Consider the following 25884-nt stretch of genomic DNA (forward strand, 5'->3'; position numbering starts at 1 on the left):
GACTAGCTGAGGGGGATCCTGGCAGTAGGACCAAAATACAAACCTGGTACATGAGCTAGCTTGTTGGAGACCACTCTCTGTGATGGGATGCCATGCTCAGCCTTAATGCATGGGAGAGAGGCCTGGCCCTGCCCCAACCTATTGTGCCAGACTATGTTGACTCCATATGGGAGCCCTTACCCATGAGGAGGAGTAGACTGAAGAGGGGCGGGCATAAGGGTTGAGCAGGAGGAAGTGTGGAAGGGAGAACTGTGGTTGGAATGTAAAATGAAATTAAAAAATAAAAAAATGGTAGAAAAAGAACATTAAAAAATATGTCCTTTCCTAGATAGGCATGGGGGGACATACCTTTGATCCCAGCACTTGGGAAGCAGAGGCAGGCAGTTTTCTGAGTTCTAAGCCAGCCTGGTCTACAGAGTGAGTTCCAGGACAGAGAGAGTTACTTGTGTGCTTGCATGTATATGTGTGCATATTTCCAGCCATAGAGTAACAGCTGACCCTGGCCTTTTAGTGGAAATTGTGGATAGTCTCCAGAGTAAGGCTGTGTACGGATGACCCACAACCTCTCCAAGTCCCGTGGAAACAGATGAGGTGCAGATTCTACTGCTTACAGTTTAACCTAATCTACAACAGACAGCAATCCCCAGACCTAACATGAGCCGCACAGGAATGATAAAGCTATACATCTGAGGTGTCTGTCAGGGGAAACTCTGTTTCCTTGCAGTGACTGTAAAGTAACTTTGAAGTTCAGCTGGTGCAAAGGAAGATGGTTATTTGACTGGCCTGTCTGAGGCTCCAGGCTGAGGCTAAGAGGCAGAAAGGTACTCAGTCTACACAGGTGCTGGGCCTACTGTCAAGCAGCGTTGCCTCTGTGCCTCTCCCAGTCCCAGATGATGATGAAGCAGACAAATGTAAGAATGGCTTTGCTGGTGGAGAGCTGCTATAAACTTCTACCTCCTGTCTTTCCCTCTGTGTGAGAGAAGCGACCCCTCAGAGGAAGCAAACAAGATGCTCCCCCAGTCACCTCCAGCTGAGTGAGGAGGACTCTGCATCCAAGACACCCAGAACCCTATGTTGCTCAAACTTCAGACCTTCCTGATCGTGTTGCCACCACCCCAGGGCTGTCCTGTTTGCTTTTGTTTTTGTCAACTTGACACAAGCTGGAGTTGTCTGAGAAGAGGAACGTCGACCGAGAAAATGTCTCCATCCAGGTTGCCTGTAGGCAGGTTCTGAGCTGGCGTTTTCTTGATGTGATGATTGCAATGGAAGGATCCAGTCCACTGTGTACCAGAAAGCAAGTGAGCAAACCAGGAAAGCAGTAAGCAGTACTCCCCGTGCTCTCTAATTTAGTTCCTGACTCCAGGTTCCTGCCGTGAGTTCCTGTCTTGGCTTCCCCGGTGCTGGACTGTGACCTGTAAGCAGAATAAACCCTTTCCCCTCAAGCTGCTTTTGATCAGGATGCTTCTCACAGCAATAGAAAAGTAGCTGAGATAGGCGCCTTTCCTGTTGTGTCAATCACTCATCCTCTTCCTTAGCCAAGTATCTTTACCTCCAGTGTATCTGCCTCCCAAATAACTCCTACCCTCTCAAATGTGGCTCTTTTCAAGTCCCTGGCTAGTTGGCAACAAGTTGAAGTGAGAAAGACAAGTGAGTTCAGAAACCAAACACTGGCCAGCATTGCCAGTCAGCAAAGGAAGAGGAATAACGAAACAAATAGGCCCACAGCTCCAAGATTCAGGGAGAACCCCTGTAGCATCTGCTGAGGAAAACTCAGGCACTGTCAGATCACAGACCACATGGGACAAACACAAAACGGAGTCATACCGCTCTGAGAGCCAGCCCCCACCAGCCCCCAGCAAGACACTGGAGCTCCTGTCTGGCAATTAAAACATTGTGTTAATACTGGAACCACAGCTAGGTGAGGAAATCAAATGCTATCCACCTATTTGGCAAACACCTACCAAGGCTTTCCACAGGTCAGCAAGGTTCTAACTTCAGAACGCGCGGCGAAGGAGAGAGGAGGTCACCATCACTCTTAGAGTGCGTTTAGTAGAGGAGCAAATACAAAATACCACATAGTGGCCTGTGCTAAGAAGACTGCCACCTCTTCAGAGATCTGTGGAAAAGCTTGCAGAACAAAAGGAACAGCAGTCCAAAGCCTCAGACAGTACAGCTTGGTTGCATTTCTGCAAATGTTCGTTGAACTCCTGTCAATAAAAAAAAAAAAGTCAGACTGCCTGCCTTTTTTATTTTTGTAGTCTAGTGGGGGACACAGACTCAGGAACATAGTAAATGAAAACACAAACACCCATAAACACCGATGGAATGAGTTCTCCAGACGAGCATGCACACACCTGTAAATTTAGCCTTTGGGAAGCTGAGGCAGCAAGATTGGGTTACGCAGTAAGCTCCAGGCCAGCTGGATCTACAGAGACCCGGTCTCAAAAATAAAAATAAACAAATGGCTCATGAGAGGTTCCTTAAAGCACAAAGTTGGTTAAAGAATTTGTGCGAGTGAAAGACTGACAATCAGTAAGACACCAGCATGGAAAACAAGGGCAGGAAGGGCGTCCCGGGCACCTAAGCTCCATGGGCTGATGTACACAGGTGTGTCTGTCCTACATAGCCACGATCGACGGAATGCACATTTTTAGCCTATGAGAGCTGGATTTGTTTGGAATCATATGCATCCTAGCCCATGCCTGTCCATAGTTACTATCTGTTGGACTTGTGGCTAGAGAGGGAATCACTAAGCAGACTGTGAAGGCTAGATTATCTAAGGCTACACAGTCAGATTCCTTTCTGTGTATACACCAAGCACTACAGGCTTTACAGTTCACAAGAAAATCTGGATGAAGACGAGTTTACGGTTTTGACCAAGAAATCTCCCTTATAAGCTATCATGGCTGTTGACATCTTTTATAAAGATTACGAAGCTTCTTTAAAGATGTATTATTATTTATTTGTATGAGTTTGTATGTATATTATGTGCATGCCTAGTGCTCTCAGGGGTTGGAAGAAGCATCAGATCCCTTGGAACTGGAATTGCAGACAGTTGTTTGTGAGCCTCCATGTGGGTGCCCAGACTGAAACCCTGGTTCTCTGAAGAGCAGCCAGTGCTCTTAAGTACTGAGTCACTTGCTATTATTCAAATGATAACATGGTCTTTGTTTTCTTCACTAGAGACATACGTTATTTGCAGCTCATTTGAAGAGATGAAAGGCGGTTTTAAAAGCATGATAATTGCTTCTATGCAAGCATTACTGCTTCGATTATCACGTCTTAGTCTCAACCCATTCTATGGGATCCACCCTCTTCGTTATCTTGTTCACAAGGAATCAGTCAGTTTATATGAGAGACACACATGAGAACCAGAAAGCAACTATAATGGCCTTTGGAAATGGCAGAAAGGTTTATGGCACCTATGTCTCTAAGGTGCCTCCCATGTTTTGGGACTTCAGGTGTGTTCCACCACACCCAGTTTATGCAGTGATGAGGATCTAATCTCGGGGGTTTATATATGCTAGGAAAATATTCAACCATTTGAACTATATTTCCAGCTTTGTCCTTCAGGTCTCAAAGGTAGAGTCTGAAAAGATATCAACGTATCTAGAACACAGATGATGAGCTGGAATTGAATGCTAATACATTCCCTTAGACTGACCAATCTACTTTGTAGGTCATCATTACGGGAATTATCTATCTATCTATCTATCTATCTATCTATCATCTATCGATCGATCTATGTATCTATCTATTTATTTATTTTCTTGTGCCTTATCGTCTCACTCACGATCCCCTCCTTTCTCAGACCTCAGGTAGACTTGAAGGTATGAGACCATGGACAGTTAGGTTTCTACGTGGCAGCTGTGATCATCAGCAGGAACCCTCTGAGGCTGCAGAAGATGCAACACTTCTCCAGCCAAAGTGCACAGACATGGCCACAAATCCTCAGGGACATAACCCACCAAGATGAATGTTCTGAACATCAACAAGGAGGTAGAAAGCGTGGAAGTCCAGCTGTTGAAATGAATCATTTCCTTCAAAAGGCCTGTCACCCTTACAGTGTGGGGTCAAAGGTTCTGTCCACAAGGCTCAGGGAGAGTCTTAACCTCACCCACACTGCGACAAGCTCAATACACTGATTTATCTTTGATGAGATTAAAAGTTTTCCTGAAGAAAAATGAACAAATTAGAAGTGACTTAATGGCCGGGTGGTGGTGGCACACGCCTTTAATCCCAGCACTCGGAAGGCAGAGGCAGGCGGATCTCTGTGAGTTGGAGACCAAGCCTGGAATACCGAGCAAGTTCCAGGACAGGCTCCAAAACAATACAGTGAAACTCTGTCTCGAAAAAAAAAAAAGTGACTTAATAGCCATCTTTAGTGATATAGAGGTTTTTCAGGAAGATTACAATATGTGCATCTGGGATGTTAAACAAGACTCAAGCTATCAATAGAGTGCATGAGACTTCACTGAGAACAACGCTCCCACTTCTATGCTACTGTTTTTAGTTCAGGTTGCTTGCAAATGACCCAAAGGTACCCTATTCTAAAAATAGCTTAGAGTAGAGGGAGGTCCATATATAAATATATATATACATATATATGTATATATATATGAAGCTAAAATAAGTGCACACATAGAAATCCAGAAACCAATGAAGAGCAAGGGGACCAGTCACTGTCTCAGAGGACCTCATGAGGAAGGATTAATATTGTTCTTAAGAACACAGCAAAGACCCTCCCCAACAGTTGCACATATTTTCATTTCCTGTGCAGAGTCCCTTCCATAAATAGAATGCATTGGTCTAAATCCGAGAACTATAATTGAAGTTCAGACGATGAACCAAAGACATGCCACATTCCTAGATCCCTTTGAAAGGGTTAAATGTTCCCCAGCTCACATCCCCTCTCTTCCTGTGCTTCGAGATAAGTACCGGGAGATTTATGTGCCATGAATTTCCAATTACCCATCTCCACCAGCTGGGCTGTCAGTCATCACTTGCCTCATCCTGGATGCCTTCACCACCCCCACAGAAACAAGCTAATTCCTCCAAAAAGAGCTTACCACCAGCCCTGCAAAGGTGGCATATTATGTCCAGTGCATGCTGGACAGAATTTCTTACTAAATGATTGCTATTCTACCTTCTCACCCTACCCAATAAAGCAATGCTCTGCGCCTATTGCGAACAATTTAAGATTTCAAAAGGAATTGATAGGCAAAATTATCCACCCAGCACCCTCCCAGTATCTACTGAAGCAGAATTGATGAGCTCTCAAGAGTAATACCCCCTGCTTTGACATCTGGAAGCAGGTGGGAGAATTCTAAATGGTAACTACACTCACTTACAAACCTGCAGAACATAGGAAACAATATGTTTTCACATTCCTGTTCAAAAAAAATGATTGTGGGTTTGGATGGAAAAATTAATGTTGGAAGATCTCCACTGAGTTTGGTCATGGGTTATGTCTAGAGAGCGGATTAAGGTCTAAAGTAGTATTATAAGAATTCTAAATGGTCTGAATATCAGCCTTGAAGTTAAATATCTTTTTTAAAAGGTAGCTTTTTTGTAGTTTTTATATATTATAGGGATACATCTAAAATTATTCTAATTTTCATATTATCAGATGCTCCTCAAATAACGATGAGGTCATAGTTCAATAAACTCATTGAAAACTGAGAAAAAATGGCAATTTTCACTTGGTGATAAGAACAATGCTGAATTTTCAAATGGTTCAAGTTCATTTCTTGTCATTGTCCCTACGTATATTGATCTAAGTGATGAAAGGTGAATTCTTATATGGAACAGAGTACGTTAGATGTTTTAAAAAAAACTAAAAAGGCGATTTTTGTAGAATTCTATGCAAAGGTAACTGTGAGAATTCTGAAGATTGTGCATTTGCTAGAGGAACACAAAGACTGAAAGATGGCTTCAGGAAGGAGGATTTTGCCAAAGATGGGCAGAATCCTCCTAGAGATGCAGAAGAATCGAGATTGCCCATTCCTCTTCTCTGCCGTCCCACGCCTCCCCTTCCTGCTGTCATCCACTGCACACCTTGTTGGTAGCCACAACTCTGTACCGTTTGCCAAACTCTGTGTGGGAGTTAGATGTGGAACCCTGAATTTTAAGACAGGGGAAGCAGAAAGCCAAGGTCAGCGCTGGCAAGGAGAGATCGGTTGTGTCTAGCCACCCGGAGTTTGATTGACAACCACTAAACCAGTTCCTATGTCCTGCCCTGCAGGTTCACCAGGCCACTGCCCCACGCCTGCTCTCCACTGACTGGACTCTGGAACTTCCCTCCTGTCATCAGCTCTCAAGGCTGTGCACTGCAGTCTGAGGCTTTGGTCTAACCCTAATGTGGCTACCTTGTGTGGCTCCTGATGTTTTTCAATGTACCCAAGATTGTTAGTGTATATCCAAGAGCCCTTATGACTATTCCACAGACAAAACTCAAGAGTCAAATGTCCACTCTGTCCACATCCGGAAAAGCAGCTGGCCGAGGGGCGGGCTTTTGAGGATGCACGTTAATGAACCTTTACTGACAGGGTACGGTTCCCCCAAGAAGAGAACAATTTCCCAACTGTAACCTAAAATTTGAGGAGAAATGGGAAGAAACTCTATAGAAGAAAATTTTCAGAAGATCAAAATGCATTTTACTTTAAAACCATGACTTAAAATTAAATAATTGATAATGGTAGAAGACTGAGGTATTTTTCCCGTGAAAGATGCAGCTTATTTTGACCCCATGTCTAAAGAATTGTATTTAACACAGTTCCACCCAGGATAGCCAACACACACACAGCCTGCAGGTCACAATCTTCATTCTCATCTAATTCCTTCCCAGTGATCGTGGGTGGCCTCACTAACCCAGCACCGCCTCCTGGCTGGGTCTCATAGCAGCCCTAGAAGCTGTCTTCACAGAGAAGAGAGCTTCTTGGAAGCAGGGAGGAGATGAGAAAGAGGAAGAAAAGAAGAACAGGGAAGATTACAGAGAGTGAATCAGAGTGAGGCAGCGTGATACGTAGGGGTGACCATGTAAGGAAAAGCAAGAGGGAAGGAAACACTGGCCATAGGGTTCCAAGCAGCCTCTGCGAATCCAGTCTGATGGGGGTCTCCTACCGGCAGCAGCCTCCATGCTCCCAAGGCTGAAGAGCTCTCTGATGCATTACAAAGTCAGTGATCCCTAGAAGCAGCGAATGGCAGGTAGTAAGTGCCCAGCACATGCGAACCGTGTACATGAGAAAATGACAGGAAGCTCCACTTTGTGGACACCTCCAGCTCCACATGTCCTTTGCTCGGGAGATAACTGCGACTTCCAGTCTGATCCTGACAGGGCACTGAGGAGGATGCCGAGAGGAGAAGCTGTGCCCATGGCCACTGAGTAATGCAAGCAAATGGCATTAAGAGAGATCTGGAAGGATTGCTGGAGATTATGCAAATGCTGCTATATTTTCACCAGGTCTTTAGAAAGAGGAGGCTTGGAAGGAGGAACAAAGGGATGCGTGCCTGAAATTAATATCCCCCAAATGCCTAGCTTCAGGTTCCGCACTTTGGTTTATTTATTCATATTGCAAACAAAACTAAAATTACAAAGTTTCGTTTGATGTAGCAAAATAATGTAAAATACAAGAAAATAAGAAAGGCAAAACCAAGTTGGCCCATTCTTTGTGACAGATACTGCATCGTAAACACTTATTTCTTAAGGGTTGACTCATCAATTCCCGTTGGATCTCATCCCAAACATGTGGGCCAATACACACTTCCACCTCAGTGTGAGGTGGCAATGGCTTATGGTAAATCTCTGTTTCTTAGACCCCTTAGCAGTCCAGCAACAATAGGAAATCACTACATATAAATATAAGTTTCTCTCCCTCCTGCCAGTTCCCAAACAACCACTTAGAGGCCTATATTAATTGTAAATGCTCGGCCAGTGGCTCAGGCTTGTTACTAGCTCTTACATTTTGATTAGCTCATAGTCTTTATTTATGCTTCACCACGCGGCTGTACCTTCATGAGCACGGCAGGTTCATCTCCCGCTACCTCTGCATCTGCCGGCCACTCCTTCGACTCTGCCCTTCCTCATTGAGTCATTCTCCAGTTGGCTTTCCCACCTCACTTTATCCTGCTCAGTTGCTGGTCAGTCAGCTTGCTCATTAAACCAATCGCAGTGACACATAGTCACGCAGTGTAAAGGAATATTCCACAGCAACGATGCGTTGTTGGGTAAGTATTGTGTATGGAGTGTGTGTGTGTGTGTGTGTGTGTGTGTGTGTGTGTGTGTGTGGGTGTGTGTGTGTCTGTCCCTCTCTGTTTGCCCAGTTCACACCCTGAAGCTCTAGCTAGCACAGTGGCCATACCAGAGATGAAGCAACCACAGAAATCAGGACTCAGTATGGGGCCCTGGTGTCATGGACTTAGTGGAACATCAGACAATGATCTCTCTTTCCACGTGCAAAATCTAAAGAAAGGACAGCTGAGACAAAGGAGGAAGGATGGGGGCGTGGAGCCCGGAAGTGAGATCTCAGCAGAGACCAGGTTTCCAAACTGCTGCTCTTTGACTACCAGCCTCCAGGGCTGTAAAGAAAAATGGGTATTGTTGTAAACAGCGCTGTGGTATTCTGTTACGGCAGCCTGAGTTGACTAAGACAACTGAAACTGAAAAGTAGGTGGAGAAGCCGCTTCCTTAGAGATCTGAGCGTCTGTCCTCCCACGTCTCTGTGGGGCAGCAGCTTCACCCAATCATAGCTCTCTCATGTCTAGCACTGACCGGAGAAAACGGCCTCATCTACCTCTAGCGGCAGGCACTATTCGCATGTTGAGCTCTATATAACTAAAGATCTCTATGAACACAGGCTTGTGCTCTTATTACAAGCAGAGCAGAGTCCTTTCTCTGGGCTCTGGTAATCGGTGTCCATGACTCAAGAAGGCTCAGAAGTCCCCGCTGAACTGTCACCTTGAGATGTCTCATACTACAAGTCTATTGTTCTTAATTGCTCAATCAAGAAAACCGACTGCTGGTAAATTAAGTAAAGGGTACGCACCATATAGTCAAACCAAATTAGGAAAGAAATTCTACGTGTGACTTCAGAGGTTCTATTCCAAAACAGAAACAGTAATTATGTATCAGAGTGGCTGGACCAGAAGTATGATTACAATTTTCTCTTAATAAATTGGACCAAACTCCATTACAATTTTCTTTCTATGAAATGGACCAAGCTCCAGTCCTCTGTAGGAGCAACAAAGCACTCTTAAGCACTGAGTCACCTCTCCAGTCTTGACTTTCTTTTTTGCATTCTTGTGTATTTTATTAGATTTCCCCAAATGCTCGAACTGTGTTTGAAGTAAGAAGAAGAAAACGAAGCTAAAGGCTCTTGACCTTTTGAGCGCACTAGTAGCCTTCATCCGGTTTTTGAAAAATGCAGAGAAGACACACAAATAGAACAGTTACGATCAGACCCTCAATCTCAAAGATAACCAATACTGACATTTTGAGGACTATAGAATCGGTTTCCTTACATGGTTTGATAGGCTCCCTGCAACCTCACAAGTGAGTTTTTTATCTAGTATCATGGGTACCACTTTCATTTCTGTGTCCGAACCTCTGCTTCTCTCAGGCACCGAGAAGACTCTGGGAAGATATGTGCTCTGAGTACTCCACACTTCTACAGCCTTGCAGCAGCTTACAGAGTAAAGCGATTTTATTTTCAGAAACACGTTGGTTAGGCCAGCACCTCTGGTGTCAATGACCACAAAAATGCCAATCTTGGTGCTCCCGGGCACAAGGAAGATTCACCATAAATGTCAGTCCTTTCCTCTTGCATCTAGCCTGCTGCCAGGCACATTGGAGGCTCTTGGTAACTGTCAACAACCCTCCCTCCTTCTGGACTCCAAACTTAAAGGTCTATGTTAAATAAATGTGTCACTTCAGGTAGGAAGATTTTGTAACATACTGTGTAATTTATAAAATGTTATGCATAGTCACACAGATATTCAGTCACACATTGTTGGGGTTGGCTTGGTAAACACCGTGGCACCCCCCACTCTGTGTTTTGAAACTCCTCATGCTAATTTCCTGGAAGACATAAGGCAAGTGTCCCACAAATTAAGTCTTCACAGACAAAAGCAACTGTCTAATCTCACCTACCATTCCTGTGATCATGTCTATAGCTTTGAAAATACTGCTGTAGGTAAGTGCGGAATAAAGGAAAATATAGCCCTGGACATCTGGATTCATTAAAAAACAACCTGCTGCCTCCTTTCCCTAAGGGTGATAATAATAAACCTATGCTTCACATAGTTACACACTTAGGCTAAAGATATACAATTGGCATCTTTTACAAATTATTCTCCAGCTTGGCATTAATCAAAGGTTGTATTTAACCAACAGGCTCTATCTTGGTTATAAGCCATCAATATCTGTTAATGGATGCTCTTGCTTGTGGTCCATATCCACGGCTACATTTTGTCTTTTATTAGGTAAGAGGGATTTAAGCATTAGCCAAGCTTTTACTGGCATTCGCATATGTCACTGCACAAATTAATATTTCATCTTGAGGAATAAACAGTAAACACAGAAGGACATTGCTGTCTCCACTTTCCTTAGGAAACTTATTGACACTATTTAATCCTGTTCTCTCTCCTAGACTCAAGCCTAGAGTTCAGGTGGAGGTTGCCAGAGGAATGTAGAGGGAAGGTTTAACCAGACAGGGAGGAGACCATATTGATCCAGGCTAAGAACGCCATCACTGGGTTGGAGAGCTCATACACTGGAGTATCTTCACAGGAGAAATGACACAGATCTCCATACACCACTCCAGATCTGAAATCCTGTCAGCTGGGACACCTGAGTAGCTTAGGCTGTTCTCTGTGGCTCGGTTCTGGGAAGGAGAAATTGCTTCTGGCTGCCAGAGCATAATGTATATTTAGACCAAATATCTCTGTTTAGAGAGAGGATGTAATTGCCCAGTCGTGATAGGGACTCTGGACTCTTCTTCCTCGATTTCTAATTAGCTAATGTTCCCCTCCTATGTAGCCTGGAGTCAATGGGTGAGGCTCTGGATTACTTATTATTCCAGCTCTTGCAGTGCTAATATGACAATGTCTCCAACCTGCTCTCTACTCTCCAACCTGAGCCTGATTTGATGAGGGCAGATGTGAGGTTTTCAATAAAAGCAAGCAGTAGCTTCTCCCTGGGAATAATTCCTCCTATAACACGTTTCAGAGAAAACCCTTCTCCTAAGTAAAGCATACAGAACACATTGAAGTTAGCACCCTGTTGCAGTCACTTGACTTTTAAAGAATGACAAATTACTGAAGGCCTTGAAATTTCAGAATATTCATTTGTAAATTGGAGATAATATCTACCTACCACCCCCAAGGAATGTGGAAGGGAAAGAAAGGAAAGGGTTAGGGAGAAGCAAAGAGAGAGCAGGAAAGAAAGATAAAAGAAAGAGACAAATGAACTGCAGAGAGAGAGATAGATACAGAGAGAAAGAGAGAGAGAGAATATGTTTAACAGAGTATATCCCATGATTAAACATCGAGTGTGTGCTATCTACTTTGGCTCTGGTTGGTCTCTAGAAGGATTAATTGGGTTCATCCAACTTCTTGGGTATCTTTGTAAGCCCAGATCTTTCAGGCTGGCGTTTGCAATATTAACAGTGTGCCCAAGTGGGAAGTCTATGATTAGATGTGCAATCTTGGTGTTACAAGGTGGCAAGTGTACAGCTGAAGAAAGCCATGTTACCAAAACCTATTTCCCCTCCTGTGGGCTTGGGATGTCTTACTAACTATCAACACAACAGAAAACAAAGCCTTTGGGCCACAAAAGGGTAGAATTTTCTGAAAACATCTATTCACTCATTCAATATGTGATGACTTATTATGAGATAGGCTGCACTGGGGAGCTGCTAACACAGACCCAGACAAAAGACAATAATCTTTGCTCCCAAGGGAGTCTATGTTCTAGGTGAGAGAAAAGAAAAAGGAATGAATGCAATATCTAACATAGATGGAGGTCAGAGGATGCCAAGGACCGTGAAGAAAGAAAGGGCAAGAAAGGAACAAGGCAAAGCCATAAAGCAAGGCCTTGAGGAGAAAGAGACCTGTGTGAAAGGATGTGGAGAAGCAGAGAGTGAGCTGAGACTGGGAAGAGACAATGAGGCTCTCAGGCAATAGCAGGCCTCGTGAGAGGACTGTGTGGAAAGAGTCAATTCATGGAGAAACAGACGAGTTCAATAAGAAGGAGACCGGATAAGGAGTATTTTTGCAAAGGTCACTTAGGCTTAACTAGGAATCCACTAGTGCTCATAGCAGAAGTGAGATGGAGAAATGTAGCCAATGTCTAACAATATTTCTGAACTGATTTGTGATAAATAGAACACAACGACGAAAAGCAGTGTATTAATTCTGCCCACTGCTGTGACAAAATGCCCAGCAAAGGTGACTTAGGAATGTAGGTGGATTTGGGCTGACAGTCTGAGGGTACTACCCATTATGGTGGGAGAGACAAGGCAGCAGGACAGAGAAGTAGCTGCCCACATTGCAAGTGCATCCAGGAAGCACTGAGTGGAAAATGCTGGCACTCGGCCCAGTCTCTCCTTCCCTCTCTCTCTCTCTCTCTCTCTCTCTCTCTCTCTCTCTCTCTCTCTCTCTCTTTCTCTCTGCAGTTCAAGACCTCAGTTTAAGACCCACTGAATCTGGTGACACCAATATTTAGGGTGGGCCTTCTCCCATGTCAATTAACTAAATATATCTCTTACAGATGTGCCCAACAATTTATAGTTCTAGATACTATCAAGATGACAAACAATATCAACCTTCACAGGAAGAATCAAGGAGACCAGCTAAGGGACTTGGTGATAATTTTATTCTTTAAATTAAAAATGGGGAAGGGGAATGAATATTTTGTCTGCATGTTATTTCCATATACCATGGCATACTTAGTACTTGTAGAGGTCAAAGGAGGGCACTGGATCCCCTTGACCTGGAATTACAGTCTGTTCTGAGTCACTATGTCAGTTCAGGGAATTGAACTGAAGTACTCTGGAAGAGCAATCAGTGCTGTTAGCCACTAGGAGATCTCTCCAGCCCCATCGCAATGTCTTTTAGAAAGAGTTAGTGATGGACTGGTTGGAGACAGTAACAATGAAAAATGTTTAGAGTCTGGAAATATCTCCAAGCTAGGTCATGGGATTTGTTCTAGAATTGAATGTAGAAGAACAGACACACACACACACACACACACACACACACACACACACACACACACACCAGAAGCTCCAAAAGCTCCAAGTTGGAAAGATGATGGTGAAGACATTTACTGAGATGGGACAAACATGAGGAGGGATTAACTAGGGACCCATTTTGGAGATATTAAATTTCAGTTTCTCACTGAAGAAGCTATGCAGTAGAAAACTACAGGCTGTTTTTCCCATCTAGACTACAGAGGATGCTAGCAGTGATTAGAGGCAAGGACAACTGATGCAATCATTGAAATCATCCAACATAACCTGGAACTTCTAAACTGGAAGCTTCTAAACTGCTACCCAACTTGTATGAATTAAATCACTGAGGGCATGATTTAGAGAACAGACATTCTTAGATAGATCAGAAAGGTGACGTAAGTAATTGTTTTCACAGCCTTCCACAATTCTGCATTAAGGCCTGACCTGGCCCTCTGACCTCAAGCCAATGGGGAGCCCCCAAACAGCGCCCAAAGCATACAGTGAGTTATTGTTCGAGCTCCACAGTTCTAAAGGAGAGTTCTGAGCACATTCACGATGAATGCAAATGAAGTCCTTGCCATGGGAAGCTTTTTTGTTTTTCTAAATCAGGCTTAACAATCTGTCACCAAACAGCTAAGTGTGTTTCAGTAAACCTTGATTTTGATGCTCATACCCTAGCAAAATGTTTTGAAACCTCACAGGCACATGACAGGGTTTTAGAAGTTGTCAATCCCTTCAGTTTACACAGCGTCCTTGACTTCATGTGTCTCTAAAGCTGGGTTATACAGAGGGGAAGCAATTCAGAATCAAATGCCTGTAGATGCATAGCAGAGTTGCCGCGGCGGGTTGGCGAGCAAGGACACAGCAATGCACAGAATGTGTACACTCATTCCTTTATGCACTGCCTGTCCTGGGAAAACAGTCAACATGAGAAAAAATGTGCAGATGCGCCACAGCGCACACAGGAAGCTAGCTTGTTCTTTCAGGTTGCTGGTTCCAGGAATCTGTCTCCATCACTCTGAGCCATTTTCTATATTCCCAAAGCGAGGGATCAAAGCAGATGACCTTTCTTTGTTGAGTATTTGAGGATAGGCTAGGGTCACACTCTACATCATTCTATGTTAGTCTTGTGAATCTCACCTCTCTTTCTTTCTATTATTTGGCTCTCTCTCTCTCTCTCTCTCTCTCTGTGTGTGTGTGTGTGTGTGTGTGTGTGTGTGTGTGTATCTGACTATTTGTTTTTATGCAAGAAGAGGTCAACTCCAGGTGTTGCTTCTCAGTAATCACCCCGCTTGCCCCTTGTTTTTTATTCAGGGGTCTTCTACTGGCCTGAAGCTTACAGGTTGCTAAACTTGTTGACATATGAGCCACACGGGACTGCTTGTCTGTGCCTCGCAGTGCTGAGATTACCACTGTGAGTCAATCAGTTCGTGCTCACACATCCTTCCGTGCACATTCGTTCCTCTATGTGCCTGCCCAGAGTCCTCCACCTATAAGTCCGTGGCATAACACATTTCCTTGGCACTTGTTCTGCACATATGGCATAACCCTTCATGGTGCTACTTTGGAAAATGCCAACATTCTCAATTTGGTCTCAGAAAGGTCAGTTCACAGCAGGTGACATCCCAGCACAGTCAGGTCACAGCAGAGATGCTCATTGGAAGAGCTGCCCCTGGGGACCTGTAACAATTCTGAGTGCTCCACTCTCCCAGGGAACCGACATCTGGAGGAAAGAAGATTGCTCCTTCATTAAACACCAGGCCTTCTGATAGGCAGGGGAAAGAAAGAAGCCGCCCACTAGAGATCCTCAAAGAGAAGTATCAGAATGTGCAAAGGTCAAGGGACATCTCCCCAGCTAGGAAGATCATGGACAAGAAGAGCCAGAGGACTCTGAATTGGCTTATTCTTTCTGTGTACAACTCTGACCCAACAGCACGTCTGATTTGAGCAGCAAGGTGGGAAACTCAGCTCTACAAGAACAACCAGAGGTGAAAGGAGCATAAAGTGCTATCGTGTGCAGAAACAGACAATTCTCAAAGACTTCAGAGCTTGGAAACAAGTTCCTCAATGGGATAACATATTTCCTGCCTTAGATATCACAGCAGGTCTTTACTCCAAAACACGTGTGGATGCTTAAACACCACTTAAATGACCTTCTCCCCAAAAGAATTAAATTACCATTTATAGCCTATTCCTCTATTAAAAATTAATGAATTTACTAGCTCCTCGGATGAAGGCCTTCATTTGTTTCTTAATGAAGAAAGCTTTGATCTTCAATTCTCCAAGGCTATGATTGTTTTTTATTCTTCAGTTCTCCTCATTAAATATAAATGCCTCCATTCTCCGAACTACACCTGCAGAGCACTTACAGCACCCATCTGAACAATAGGAAACCTATTTTTGTCTCTTGCTAAGAATCCACCATTTAAAGTTCTGCTGTAGCAAGGAAGGTACTCTCCTCTGGTATCCAGGCACTGGTACGGGTAGTAGAATACCAAAATGGAAGGTTTGCACATAATCACTATTTACAGAGTGGACTCAGAGGGCAACTTCTCAGAGTGCCAGATCTGAGCTGTAATAGGAATTCTTCACATATTGTCTTTAGCTGAAGGAGAGGCCATCCAAGCAGAAGCCACAGTTTGATTTATTGAACACTTCAGGCTGCATCCCTGATGTAGTACCAAGCACCAGGAGTGGCCTTCCCTGGCAACTGCCACAGCCCTAATAGCAAAAGGCAAATTAGCTCTTAGTGTTCACTGAAAGATGGTTGGCAGCCACTAGAATTCTTTCTCCCATGCTGTCACTACTGCAAAGTGCCCTTAACCATGTTGTGCTATGTATTATTAAAACAAGGAAGCTGTGGCACTTTTCTAAATGAACTAATTATCAAAGACTATTGCTAATTCAAGTATGGTCATTCAAGGAAATAGCGACAATAAAAAAATCTCATTCTGTATTTGAATAATACAATCTATTCTACTAAGTTACCATTTCCTGGTTACACAAAGGATTGGGGAAAACATAGAGTGTGTTCCCCCTGTGTGTTTAAAAAAGTTGGGCAAGTCGTTTCCAGAATCTCGGCATTCGTAGCCATTACTCATTGCTAGATGATCCAGGCTTTGATGAAAGGAAATTTGGAATAAGAAAAAACACCCTAGCTCTGAGATTGTCTGTCTAGAAGTCAATAAAAGGGACTTGAACCTTGAAGACTTCAGCACACAGACCCTGCGTGCGGAACTGTGCAATAAATCAGCGGCTGCAATGACAAGGCTCTACCAGCATTGTCATCCCTTTCCACAAAGTTGGGAGGTTCCCATTAGGAGCTGTGTCTAGTCCGCAGCCTGGGGCTAACAGAGAAGGGAGTTTTCTGTCTCCAAGGAGGGGAAGAGCTGCTGTTCTTAGGCACCAGTTCCTGCCAACCTTTTCTTGCAGAAGAACGTGAGCTTTGTCACTCATGGTTGTTGCCAAGCTGTTTACCCACTGCCTGCCATCCTGCCCACCCCATCACTGTGAGGAGAGCTGGGTAAGCAAGGCAAAATATTCTAGAAAACAGAACACAGAAGTCCACCATGAACTGCCTCAATATACAACGTAGATCCAAATACATAATTGACTGAAGAAACATTTTCTTAATTTTGGCACTGAACTAAAAACATATGAATGCCCTTATTTTGAGACAGATCAAGGAATGTGCAAAAAAGGGGGCCAGATACAAGATCCTTCTGCCAAGATGATTATTTTTCTCTGAGCATAAAGGCGATAATTTCAAATTTGGCTGAGGTAGATGATTTCATAAGAAGTGAAGAGATCTAGCTGCCTGTCCCCAGATGTCACAAGATGATCCAACAGACACTGGAGTGTGCTTCTTTGATGACTTCATTGAATCAGCAGGAATGGAATGATCCCATGGATAGACCAAGTTCAGTACTTGACAGACTACTGAGCTGCAGTGTCCTAACCCCCATTTTCACACACACACCCCACAGTTGGATTATTTCCATCACAGAAATGTGAAATACTGGGCACAATAATACTGTCAATAATTATAGTAGAATGTCAGTAACAAATCTATGCATATGGCTGGGCCATGCTGGTGCATGCCTTTAATCCTGGTACTCAGGAGGCAGAGACAGGTGTATCTCTGTTAGTTCAAGGAAGGCCTGTTCTACGGAGAGAGTTCTAGGACAGCCAGGGCAGTTACACAGAAACCCCATCTCAGAAAACAAAAACAAAAAACAAACCACCACTTCCCCCACCCAAAAAAGACCCTTCATGCCAAGTGAAAGTGAGCCCGGGAAAGGAAGAAAGCAGTGCCGACTCTTAGAAGCTGTCTCCTTATTACTGCACATGCCAACCACAAGCAGGGTCTGCCCTGCCATGTGCCCGCTTCCACCACTTCTCCCTACTGAAACGGAGGCTATCAATCGTCTTCAGCATGCACTTCGGGTCTCCTGAACACCCCCAGTCTGAGCCCAGGAAATGACCACTGGCAGCAGTCACTGCCCCCCCTACTGACGTCTCTGCTCACACTGCATAGTTGAGCCACAAAAACAGTGTCTCTAGTGCCATTTTCCTAATAGAAAACTCTATCACCCATGAGCCATAGGAGTCAAGCATTGAGCTAGGCAGTAACTCCAGCTTCTGATGTCCCCGCGTGATAGTATCTTTGGCTACGTTTCAGGAACTCAATTCCCCCTCGGAAGGTATTTATAGGGGATCTTCCCTGTGCCAACTCTGCACTCAGCTACAAGTGAAACAAAAGCAGCAGCAAGCTGCCCTCCTGCTCTGTGGAGAACCTTGGCCGGCCAGTGTCCTCAGAACCGTGCTTGAGGGCTACGTCAGAAGCGGGTATGGTTTAGGGGAAGAGCAACGCAACTGGCCTAGCACTCGGGCTCTGCAGAATTCATCTTTAAAAAAAATCAAAAGTAAGGTTTGTATACATGTGCTGTGCCCCAAGATTGACAAGTGAGTTTTGCATCCAAGAACTCAATGGGCTGGCTTCCTCTCCACCCCAGTCCTTCTACTCTACAGGTTTGATCTCTCAGGACACTACACTTTTATGACCCTCTCCTGTTTCATATATTTTAAACCTAAGAGATGGAGTCTTTACAGTTGGACAAAAACCAATGAATAGAAATAGCACTGGGTAGTCATTGCCTCTCTCCAAACCTGCCGTCAGGCCTCCTATTCCATTCACAACACAATTTGTGCTTTCCTCTCTGTGAACCATGTCCCTTAACCCAGGGATGCTACCTTCTTCCTGTCCCTGGTCTGGAGTTCACGGAGGCTGCTCATCTTCATGATTTCTGATGTTGGATGTGCTGTGTGCAGAATTGCATTGCCTCTCCATATCTTATGTGTCTAGCTGTCAGAGCCAATGTAGACAGTATCTCCTCCACCACCCTCCAAATGGACATCATGAACGTCTGCCAACTCCTTGTTCACTCACTCACCATATACTTTCAGAGGGCCCAATTCTGTTGTGCTTGGTCCTGGGGAAGTAGAGATAAATGAGTACAATTTTGTTCCAATCGCTGAGAACTCTCTTTGAAGTATATAACCATCAACACAACAGAAAGCGAAAAGAGACCTACCTAATAAAGTCCCAAGAAATCATGTCCCCAGAGACAAAGCAAAGAACAGAGTCTGCTTGAATGGCTCTGAAGGCTTCCAGAATGAGGCACCTGCCACTCCTGGAAACCTTGAAGTACTTAATGACAAGGTGTAGGTCAGGTTCAGATGTGTCAAGGTACACCAGGACTAGCAGTCTGGGGAAGAGAGGAATGAGAATTTCACTGCTTTAACTGTTTCTGAATCACAAGTGAAAGCAGAGTCTCTTCAAGTGAACAGGAAGACCATCATTAGCTGCAAAATCTGCAGATAAGCTAGATTCGAGTCCTTGGGTCTTCCTGCTAGCTAAAATGTCTCTGAACCCCAAACCAGGAGACTAATGAATAACAATCTTGGAAATGTCACAAGTCAGTGTCAGAAGAGACCCTGGCTCATGTGGCTGTCACAGCACCTAAGGTACCTCAGAAAATGATTTAAGGTTTAATTCTCAGGGTGGCAGATTGGTGTCAAATATTTGACTGATGAACTTCATAATGCTCAGCCTCTGTGTCAACTAAAACACTCCAAATGCCTTCCAAATCCCGAGCAAAGCATGCCACTGCAGCAAGTCTTGGGGTGACTCCGCTTTAGTGGAAATGCAATGTTAGTGGTATGACATGTTCAGGGGTAGGGGCAGTTCCAAGATGATGCAGCAGGGAAGGGGGACTACTCCTAGTGTGGACCCTACCAGGCTGTGCTGAGACAGAGCACGGAACCTGGATTTGTGGATGAGTAGGAGCTGAGCAGAGGCTGCCCTCCAGACCTTGAAGTCATTTGTTTTGTGTCTGTGAAGAAGTCAACCTGCTTCTCCAGCTTCAGTTTTCTGTGTAACAAGGATGCTCACTTTGAAGTCTCAGTCTTGCAAACTTAGGGCGATGCCGTAGGAATGAAGTAGCAAATTACTAACCATTAAGATTATCTGCTTTCCCATCAAAAGCAAATATTCAACACAAATCCATACATAATTTTATAAGTACTCAGTGCAAATCTGTCCACCCCAAGTTTGAAGTCCTGTTCTGTGAATGAAGAAACAGAATAAGAAGCCAAGTCCTGTTGGGTACATCAGGATGTCTGTACCATTTTGTATTATGAACTCTAAAACACCACAGACATAACACCCATATCGGACAGCCTTTTAAACATTATAGCAGGCGGATCACGATGGTGAGCGTCCTATGTCTGTCTCCCCTTACCTCCATTTCCCCTCACAGGGCTTACATTTCCCAAGACCCACCTCTACATCTTATGCTCAACAAACACAGCCTGGTTGCCGAACTTAGTAAACCCCCCTGCCTTCCTATCTGCCAGCCTCTTCTGCACCAGGCAAATGGCCTCTTGACCATCCTCAAATTCATCCTTTCTTTTCTGACTTTTGTCTTTATGTTCCAGCCAGCCACCAATCTATCTCGTTTTTCATCCCATTCTCTAGACCCCTTACCTGGTCTTTGAGACCAGCTCCTAGTTTCCTTATATTTTTATCTTACACGCATTGGTGTTTTGTCTGCATGTATGTCTGTATGAGGGTGTCAGATCCCCTGGAACTGGAGTCACAGACAATTGTGAGCTGCGATGTGGGTGCTGGGAAGTTAATCGGGGTCCTTTGGAAGAATAGTCAGTGCTCTTATCCACTAAGCAATCTCTCAAGGCTTCTAGTTTTAATTTTCTATCATTTTTGTACATGCGAAGCTCACCCTGTGCTTACTCCACTGACAGAGAATGCACCCATTACGTCAACATACAATGCACTTTCTGCCTGACCCTGAGAATAGTCCTATGAGCCAGAAGTCAGGCTCAGGCACCTTAAGCTTATCTGGTATTCCTTACACAGTGCTTTATACATAGTAAGTATTTAGTCTTTTGCTCTTTAAGGAAAAAGGAGTTTATTCCCTTTTCATTATTTATTCCATGGCCACTATCTATTCAAAGACACAGATAACATTTGTAAATAAGCATTTTGGTTCTTGGCATGTCTGATAGCAATGATGCCTACAGAGCAAAATAAAATAAAAATAGGATCAAAGATATGAAGCTCCTGAATAAAGAAAGTTTTCCATTTTAAATTTCCTCAAAATTGATGATGTCTGTAAAGTCATGCTGGTGATCCACAGCCGCACGAGGCACTGTTGAGGACTGACATCTGAATGAGACTCTGCTGTGTGCTTATCATGTGCAAAGTCTGTTTGAAAAATTCCACATAGCTGGTGAACTAAATATTCCATTTAGACATAGAGGATCACATTCTGATGTGTGTCCACTGTAGAACCTTTAAGGTCTTTTAATGTTAATGTAACTACCAGACAGTAATTGCTAATAGTGTAGGAGACAGTAAATCCTGGTAGATGGATTTAAAATCTCTTCATTTTAAAGCATGAGCTGATGCACTTGAACCTGACTCTAAAGAAACAGTTTCTACAGTCAGAAGGTGGTTGTGAAGATCTGAAACGTAGAACCCATAAACATGAGAACATCAAGGTACTACTAAAAGCATGAACCCAAGCATGCAATAATTTCTCCCAGGCTCCAGTCCTCAGGAAGGTGGACACTGTGACACAGGAACCAATGAGTGATTAGAGAAAAGCCTTCCTTTCCAGTCTATTCATGAGTTCCATTGGCTGAGCACTCACTAAGGGTAGTCACCATGTTGGGCTATTCAGAAAGGCCATGTATTAACCTTTCTCAGTCTTAAGATCGTGGTGTGAGGACAGCTAGAGATACTCAAGTGAAGGGTGGCCTTGTAGTCGCAGAAGCACCGCAGATGCTAAGCACCAGTCTGTGGAATTGCAGAAGACAGGTCAGGACAGCGAGAGAGCTCCTAGAAGATGTCACAGGCAGGCCTAGCCTTCAACTCAGTAGCACATACTTAATTGAAACTGCTTTTCTTGATTATAAAACACTCACACTTGTGAAACATCACTCGTGATACTATAAAGGAAAAATAGAAACTACCTATAGCTTTATCTGCCAGTTAAGTATTAACTTCACCATGTATCCTTCCAGGATCTCTCCTTCCTTCCATAGTTACACACGTTAAAACATACAAAAGGCAATGCGTATACATAAATTCATATGTGATATTACTTTGACCTAATAGCATATGTTAGCTGCTCCCTTTTGTTATTAAAAGTCAGTGGAGATATAAACCTAATAAATATCTGATATACTGTGGTACTACTCAACTGGTATGGAGCCCTGTGATAGAGTACTTGTCTAGCAGGAGCAAGTCCCTGGGCACGTCAAGAAAATAAATATTCCACAGTATTGATCAGACTGCTTCCTAATTTTTAGACATTATTTCAGGTCCTTGAAATATAGCGGTTTTTGTCATTTGTTTTTTGTTTTGTGAGGTTTTTTGGTTGTTAGTTTTTCTTTTTCTTTTTTTTTTTTGCTATTGTAAAGCAGATTTGCACATAATTACTTGTTAAAATAAAAACAACTCCTAAAAGAATTATCTAGTCAGGAAATACATTGTTAATAAAATAGACATGAGCTTTGAGAAACAAAAATAAAATAATTGGGAAAGTATTTTATTGACACAAGAGATTGGTATGAAAGTGCTTGGCTGCAAAGCTGCAAAAAGGACGCTGGGAGCTGAGCTATAGAAGCTGAGCTCAGAGTACTAGCCTCTAGCCATGAGGGCTCTGAAATGGTTTCATGAAAGGAGGAACATTATCATATTTGAGACACAGGAAGGTCATGCTTGTGACAGTGATGGAGAAGAAAAGCTTGTGTGAGGACTCATGCTGTAGTCCAGGAGTTACCAGAGAGCAGAACAAACCAGTAGTAGCATGTAAAGAAAGGCCTGTGGGAGGCCTTTTCCTCTCACTTCCAAGAAGTAGTTGCTACGTGATTCATAAATGATAGTGTCTTTGCTATTAGAAAAAAAGGTATAATTCTTGATTTCCAACAGCTTTTGAGTATTAAGCACAAGACAAAACATCAAATCATGATGAAGTCCACTCCAGTGTTGGGTCTTTGTGATATTAAGTCTAGGTAGAGAGAAGCAATGGTCAGGCATTCAAGACTATTCAAGACTCAGGTATTCCCTGAGACCATCCCTGAGGTAATTTTCTTGTAGAGGAAGCATAGACACTGCGTGATTGCTGAAGTCCTTTTACCTAAGAATGTCTATAAGTCTATGTGAGACCAGTAGCAAAATATTAGTTTAGGTCATTATTTTGACAAAACCTAAAACATCCACATTTTTGTTTAGAAACTTACATTAACTATGATTCAAGAAAACAGGTGAAGTGATGTCACTGCTGCAACTCGCAAGATGCATTTCCCTCCATACTGAGAACAGGACATGAGAATACTCTCAACCTCAATTATCCTATCTATTCAGTGGAAAAGGCCCCTCCCCTTTCTCTCTGTGAGCTAAATGAACAAAGATATGGAAAGCATTCAAGCAAGTAAATGGCATGTGATCTCTGTTCCGTGAACTAAATCATTATAATTATTTTTAAAGGACATACAAATGATTTTAAGATCCTGGAATCTACAAGACTTGGTGACTGATTTTTTTTTGTAATTATTGCTTTCATTTTTTGAGATTATAATATAATTTCATTTCCTCCTTACTTTTCCTCCTTCCAAACTCTCCCATATACTCCTCTTTGTCCTTTCAAATTTGTGATCTCTTTTTTTATTAATTGTTGTAAATGCATATATGCACATATATATGAATTTGTATATTTATATTTAAGAATATATATACACATATATGTATGTATATATACATATATATCCAAGAAGGTTATGTTTAGTAATGAACATAGCATATATGTTATATGTATATAAATTTAACATATATGTCAAATACACACATAACATGTATATATATATATATATATATATAAACATATCTCCAAGATGGTTATATTTAGGAACAGATATAACATGTATTACATGTATAATACATGATATAATATATATTCCTATATGTAAATATAGGAATAAATATGACATGTATTATATATATATATAAACTTCTCAGTGTGTGCAATGTTACTCAGGACTGACCATTTGGTATTGGATAACCACTTGATGTGCTTTTCCCTGGATTGAGACTGCTTATGCTCTCTATATTCTATTTATCCTTATACCCTTTGCTAAAGTATTTTCTAGGAAGGCATCACAGTTAATTATTTAATGATTTGAAATTAGTGCACTGCACATTCACAATATTTGAAAAATAAGCTCAAAGTCATCAAGAACATAAATACTTCTGAAGTGCCCCAAAATCCAAGTTCCTGAACTTAAACCCACTATTTGAAATATATTTAAACTATTGGATTTCCTAGCAAACCAAACATTAGTGGTTTTCTAATATTTAATTAATTACTAAATCATGTAAACTATATTTTACTTCATTATGTTGTCTTGGTAATAAAATGTTTATTTTCCAAACAAAATCAAGGCCTCTCCCTTAATTTTACACAATCATTTCTCTATAGCCATATTCTAGATTGTGTGAATGAAGAAAACAATGAAGAAACTACTCCAAGGCAGCTAAAGATACTACAAATAGATTAACACAAAAAGCTACAGAAATGTTGAGGACTGACTAAGGAAGTTGCAGGAAGCTGTCTTAAGGTTCTAGCTGGAATTTCCTGGTCGAATTTTGTTCACAGGCTCTCAGCTTCTGCCCTTGTCACAGTCTAGAAACTCTGACCTTCATTTGACTTTACTCAGAGGCTCCATAACAACTTCATCTGAAGGCCTTTAAATCATTTCAAGAAGTGCATGGCATTAAACAGTTATTACAGTGAGGACTGCAGGAAACATTACTAGATGGATATCACCATCTTCCATTAAGTGGTGATTCTGTCAGTAATTTCCTTTCACTGCATGTCAAATCCTAAAACACCCAAGATCTTGCTTATTGTGTCTTGCACAATCCCTGCAGGCTCAACCTGTGCAGAACCTGGGGGTTGTGGGGGGTGCAGAAGGAGATGGAGGTGAAGGGCTTAATGGAGTTGGTATAAAGATATTGAAAATTAAATTTATTTCTCCCCAAGAGCTAGAATTATTTTAAAAGCTGGTACATGTTCTCTGTGAACATTTTGGCCTTACTTATATAAAACCCATATTATACTCAGAGATTTACAATGTCAAAAACACATAGTTGGTGTATCAGACTCATAATTTCACATAGTGTTATCTAGTTTAGAATTCGTTTCATTAACATAGAGACCCCTCATCATTACTGTTCAATACTTCACAAAATTTCACAGACTTGTAGGAATTCCAGATAGTTCACTCACACTAAAGCACTGCGAAGTTGGTGTAGAAACGGAAACCTCCAGCCAGAAAGTGGGCACAGACTCACTCTACCTTCTGTTCTAGTCTGTACTCTGCTGGATGACTTCCAACCAAGTGGGACTCCAAAGCAGGAGGCTTCTGAGCCCATGATCCCACTGATCCCCACCAATGCCTCTTAATGGCTTCATCACTTTTCTCAGTATTATCCCTGCCCCTGATTTGTGCAGAACTGTAGAGTGACATAATAGCAAGAGAGCCCTTAAGTACAAATCAGGGGTCTCAGAGCTTTGTGGTAGCTGACAAGGACTGTTTGAAGAGCTTGTCTAAAGTTCTACACAACTGGATAATGTAAAAGATGCAGTCTCAATGAGATGGCAGCCAGCTTGAGAAAGAAGTGAAAGGAGCCACTTCTTCCAAGGGTCACACACTGATTAAAAACTGGACAACAGTTTCACAGCACAAAATGCACGCAGTCCCAAAGTGGGAACCCAGAGGAAATCAGGTAAGGCCAAATCACATTAAGGGGATTTATGGGATCTGACAGCATGGTTGCTTCAGATGAATGGGGCAAACCCAATTTACCCAGCCCAGCATATCAAGGGAGATTGTTAACTCTCCCTTCCAGAGATAAATCAAAGGTGGCCACGGGAGTGAAGAGAAAAATGCAAGGTGCTAAATGTCAGTCAATGAACAGGCATTTATGGAGCAGATATCCTGTGTCAATCGCAGGGCAATGAACCCGAAACAGGCTTTCTCCCCCAAGACAGGATCCTTGTGGTGGGAG

General features: G+C 42.8%; 1 protein-coding gene across 8 annotated transcripts in view; it reads right to left on the reverse strand.

Annotated features, from left to right (window-relative positions):
• Nucleotides 1-25884, reverse strand: part of Fat3 (FAT atypical cadherin 3) — a 576218-nt gene that overhangs the window by 505027 nt on the left and 45307 nt on the right. For 7 of the 8 annotated variants that reach the window (XM_040735214.1, XM_040735217.1, XM_040735215.1 and 4 more), the window contains exon 2: nucleotides 1962-2207. The exons of the other annotated variant lie outside the window; for it this stretch is intronic. The gene's annotated coding sequence lies outside the window, so the exon portion shown is untranslated. The remainder of the gene's footprint in view (nucleotides 1-1961; nucleotides 2208-25884) is intronic. 8 annotated transcript variants of the gene reach the window in all.

This window comes from Mesocricetus auratus, unplaced genomic scaffold, assembly GCF_017639785.1.
Source record: "Mesocricetus auratus isolate SY011 unplaced genomic scaffold, BCM_Maur_2.0 Super-Scaffold_100044, whole genome shotgun sequence".
Classification (NCBI taxonomy): Eukaryota; Metazoa; Chordata; class Mammalia; order Rodentia; family Cricetidae; genus Mesocricetus; species Mesocricetus auratus.